Below are 5275 nucleotides of genomic sequence, written 5' to 3'. Positions count from 1 at the left end.
AAAATTTTTTGCAACAATTCAATTACATTTCGCAAGTAATGAAATTCTTCGCTGAAATTCGCAAATATTTTTAGAATCTACTATTTTAATAAAATTTCTTAAATGAATTCAATTCGTTAAAAAAAAAGTATAATAAAATGCGTTGCAAGAATTCAATTATTGTCATACAACTTGTCAAATTATTGTCATACAACTTTTTACAGAATTTTAATTATTTGAAGAAATTGTAATAGAAATTCGTTGAAAGAATTGAACTATTTTTATAAATAATAAAATTCTTTACAGAACATCAATTTTATTTTTCAAAAAATGTAATCAAAATTTTATACAAGAATTCAATTATTTCCCTAAATAATAAAATTCTTTACAGGATTTCAATTATTCTGAATACAATTTTAAGTACATTCCTCAAGAAATTTAGTCTTTTTTTTAAAATTGTTTGCATGAATTCAATTATATTTCACAAATAATAATGAAATTCTTCGCTGAAATTCGCAAATATTATCAAAATCTACTATTTTAATAAAATTTCTTAAATGAATTCAATTATTTTCATAAATAATACAATTCTTTACGCAGGATTTCAATTATTTAAAATAAAATTTAATAAAAATTCGTTGCAAGAATGGAACTATTTTTATAAATAATCAAATTCTTTACAGGATTTCAATTATTTAAAAAAATGTAATAAATATTCTTTAGAAGTATTCAATTATTTTTCTAAATAATAAAATTTCTCACAGGATTTAAATTATTTTTAATAAAATTTTAAGTAAATTCTTCGAAAAATGTAATTATTTTCAAAAATATTCAAAATTCAATTATTTTTGAAAATTCATGCTATAATACTTTTAATGTTCAATTATTATGTAAAATTTTAACTGAAATTCATTTTTAAATCAACTTTTATTAGAAAATTCTAAGAGAATTCAATTATTTAAATATAAAAATAAATAATTTATTGAATAAATGAATGTTTTTTAAAATTGAATCCTCATAAAAATTTGATCAACAGATTTTTAAATAATTGAATTTTTTCGACAAATTTTAATAAAATTTTCAAGAATAATTACATTTTGCGAGAAATTCGACTAAAATTGTATTAAAAATAATTGAAATTCTATGATAATTTTTATTATTCATGAAAATAATTGAATCTTGATAAAAAATTTAATTATTTTCAAAAAATATTTTGCAAGAATTCAATTACATTTCACAAATAATAAAATTCTTCCCTGAAATTCGCAAATATTTTCAGAATCTACTATTTTAATAAAATTTCTTAAATGAATTCAATTATTTTAAAAAAATATAATAAAATGCGTTCCAAGAATTCAATTTTTTTTCATAAATAATACAATTATTTACAGGATTTCAATTATTAAAAAAATGTACATAATAAAAATTCTTTACAAGAATTCCATTATTTTTGTAAATAATAAAATTTTTTACATGATTTTAATTATTTTTTAATTTTAATACAATTTTAAGTAAATTATTGGCCAGACTTAGTCCCCACCGCGCATTTCAAAGTAGGTAATTCCGATCGGGTCAGACAGCCCGAGAGTAGTTGCTGTTATCGCACGCTGCGATATTTTTTATTAGAAATTTCTAAGAGAATTTAATTATTTAAATACAAAAATAAATAATTTATTGAAGAATTGAATGTTTTTAAAAATTGAATCCTCATAAAGAATTTTATCAACAAATTTTTAAATAATTGAATTTTTTCGACGAATTTTCATACAATTTTCAAGAATAATTACATTTTCGAGGAATTCGATTAAAATTGTATTAAAAATAATTAAAATTCTATGATGATTTTTATTATTTATGGAAATAATTGTATCTCGGTAAATTTTTTTATTTTTGAAAATAATGTAATTTTTGCTTTAAATTTTATCAACTATTTTTTAATTAATTGAAATCTTTTGAAAAATTTTATTGTAAAATAATAGATATTGAAAATGCGATAGAATTGAGGAAAATTTTTGAAAATAATTGAAATTTTGCTAAGAATTATATTAAATTTTTTTAAAATAATTGAATTTTGGAGAAGAATTTTATTATTTTTAAAAATAATTGGAATTTTGATGTGGGTTTTTTGAAAATTTTTAAACATAATTGAATTTATGCTAGGAATTTTATTACTTTTGAAAATAATTGAATTTCTGCACTTGTAACTTCTTACACTGAAAAAAAAATTTATTTGATTCAAATAACCGAATAATTGATTATTATTATCAATTAAATATTTACTTGAATCAAATAATATTTATTGGAGTCAATTCAATGGTATTTGAACCAATAATTTCAGCATTTGAAGCAGATACCATTTAATTGGCCCCAGTAAATATTATTTGATTCAATTAAATATTTAATTGATAATAGTCAATTAATCGCGATTATTTGAATCAAATAAATTTTTTTTTCAGTGTATAAATTTAATTTTTTGTCAGTATACTTTAATAAAAATCCCTGATTTTTTATTGATTTTCCTGACCTATGACAACCCTGGATATGTTAAAATATTTTTAAAATAAAAAACTTGAAGAATTTCCATGGAAACTCGACGGAAATTCAATGGAATATCCAGGGGGTACTTCCATGGAATTTTTCGAAGTGGTATTATATATTATATATTTCATTTGTTCGTGAATTCCATCTGTAAATTCTTGAGAAAAAAGTTTATCCTTGGTCCTTAAGGTCATTGCTTCCCTTGAAATCTCAGGTGCCATTAATTTAAAATCGAGACCGGCAGATCATTCGAGTAGAACAACCCATTATAGATATTACAAGCATTAAGCATTAGAATGAGAGAAAAAGAGAGAAGAAAGTACAACGGAGGTGCGCGAATATCGTTGGATGGTTTTCTACCGCGACAGCGGCCGCGGATTTAACTTATTGCCTATATCAAATAATTATTATTGTTGTTTGCTTTGCTGATCTCTCGTAGGTCGCCGGGGCTATGGCAATTTATTTTGGAATTTATTACCGATTACCGATAAATACGAAGCAACGCAAGCTGGGCACGACTGAAAGGGCGCGGTGATATCGAATTGGAATCGGATTGCTTGAATTGTACTTGGCGAATCGCATAAGGAGGCGTCATATTGCAAGTATCGCAAGATACTTGTTTGCAATCGGAAAAATTCCCCTGATGATGAAAATGATAGACGTACTAAACTCAAAGCTGGTGCAATACGTGGATCTCTATACTTGTAATTATAATTATTATTTTTCTTATATTAATAATTCGCAGTCGTTTCTTTTTTTTTTTTTTACCTTACGTGCGTAATATTGCAAACGTGAAAAATTTAATGTAATGATGGTAACGGTTGCTTATTTTATGATTAATACTTATGAACTGGAATAATTATTATAAGGGGAATTGACTATCAGAAGATCATTAAATTTCAGGATGTATCTTAATTATAATCATTTCATTGATAAATATACTTTTGCTTCCTCATTGAAAATCGTTTTCATCTATTATACAATATTTACGAATGTTTCTATTAAAAAACAAATAAAAATTTCAAATAATCTGTGAAAATACACTCTGCGAAATGTTATAAATAAAATCAGAAAATTGTAAATAAAATTTTAAACTATATAAAGAATTTAAATTGATATAACGAGGTGAGAAAAACTGCTTTGAAGAACTGAAAATAGATTCGCTACTATTCTGTAAATGGACGAACAATAAAAGTTATTATCTTTTTAGCATTATGGACAATAAAAGATCATTTCTTCTGATATGTCGTTAAGAAAATGTTACACTCATAGAAAATTGAATTGGTCAATAAAATTATTGAGCTACACAATGAGGATCATGAAAAATTATTTTAAAAAAAAAAGTTTACATTTCAATTGCTTTTATATCAGGAGCATTTCGCAGTTGCAAATAAAATGATGGAATCTCAATAAAGAGGCTGACGATCAATTTGCAATATTATATTATATTTTTTTAAAGCTTTGAATTCGTGCCTTCAAATATAGCATTGGATACATATTCTTGAAAGTCGAACAATAAAACCTTCAGTTTTCAGCTTCTAGAAGGTAAAATAAAATTACGATTGGGTTCCACTTTAAGTCTTACGTACTAAGCGCAATGTCAGGTTATTACTCTGTTTTTGCAGTGACCCTTTCAATTATTTTGCAATTTCCCACAGTTTCGAGGAACCCTTGGACAGCGAAAATTGCCACTCTACATCGCCTCAGGACATGACTCGACGCCCATAGGATCATCGTCATAAATAAAACTTGAACTTTTCGCTTGAAAAATGCGATAATTGACCTTTGGAAAATTTAAGTAATAGAAGAATTTACTTTACTTTTATGGATAATTATTTAGTAACTACAATTAAATATCATTACTTATTTTTTGTAATTTCTTTCATTTTCTTCGTAGTTTAAAACTCTTTTTGCATTATTATAAATTCTTTGTTTCTCATTAAAATAATTCAAAATTGAAATTTTATACAAATTAAAATCTTTCAATGTTCATCTATTTATGACAATCGTAAACGTAATCCATAAAACCTTATTTTTATTCTGATAAAAGTTTAATCTGAATTTCAATTAAATATTAAAAAAATTTATAAAACTTGAATTTTTTTATAAAAACTGTAAGAAATTTTCAAAAATATATATTTCGGATCATTGAGAACTAATCCTTGAAGGATGATTCTTCGTAATCGCATTTCCAAAATCTAATTCTCCTCTTATTTGGCGGAACAGTGTGAAAATCAGAAGCATCCTTGTCGATTTTTTCCACTGCCTTCTCGCCTTCCATTTGCTCATAATAATCTTTTTTTTTTGAAAAGCAAATAAAAAACTTACGTGTATATAATAATGAATATGAATTATTTTAATTTTTAGACATTTCTCAAAGAAGATAATATATGTAAAGTACCGTTTTCAGGCTTGTATTTCAAATTTATGTCCTCCTTGTTGTAAACTATGTTTGACTCATCTTCCACTGACTTGTTGTGAGTTGTACTCCACCTTACTGAAAAAAAAATGTAAATGACAATGTACAATTATAAAATTTAATATTTTTTCTCACTTTAATGATTTTGATAAATATTCAGGACATTCAGTAAATTATGAAATCTTTAATTATAGTTTTGAATACTAATTTGCTTCATAAATTGTACAAAAATTCTTTCTATTATTTATGAGTGATGCATAAGTTAAATAGTCGGTAATTAATTTTCTTACCTTTGTTATTGTTTTTGAAGGAAAGAAATCGAAACATTTTACAAAGAGA

This window comes from Leptopilina heterotoma, unplaced genomic scaffold, assembly GCF_015476425.1.
Source record: "Leptopilina heterotoma isolate Lh14 unplaced genomic scaffold, ASM1547642v1 Lhet_6, whole genome shotgun sequence".
Taxonomy (NCBI): domain Eukaryota; kingdom Metazoa; phylum Arthropoda; class Insecta; order Hymenoptera; family Figitidae; genus Leptopilina; species Leptopilina heterotoma.
Note: the sequence above shows the minus strand (reverse complement) of the source record.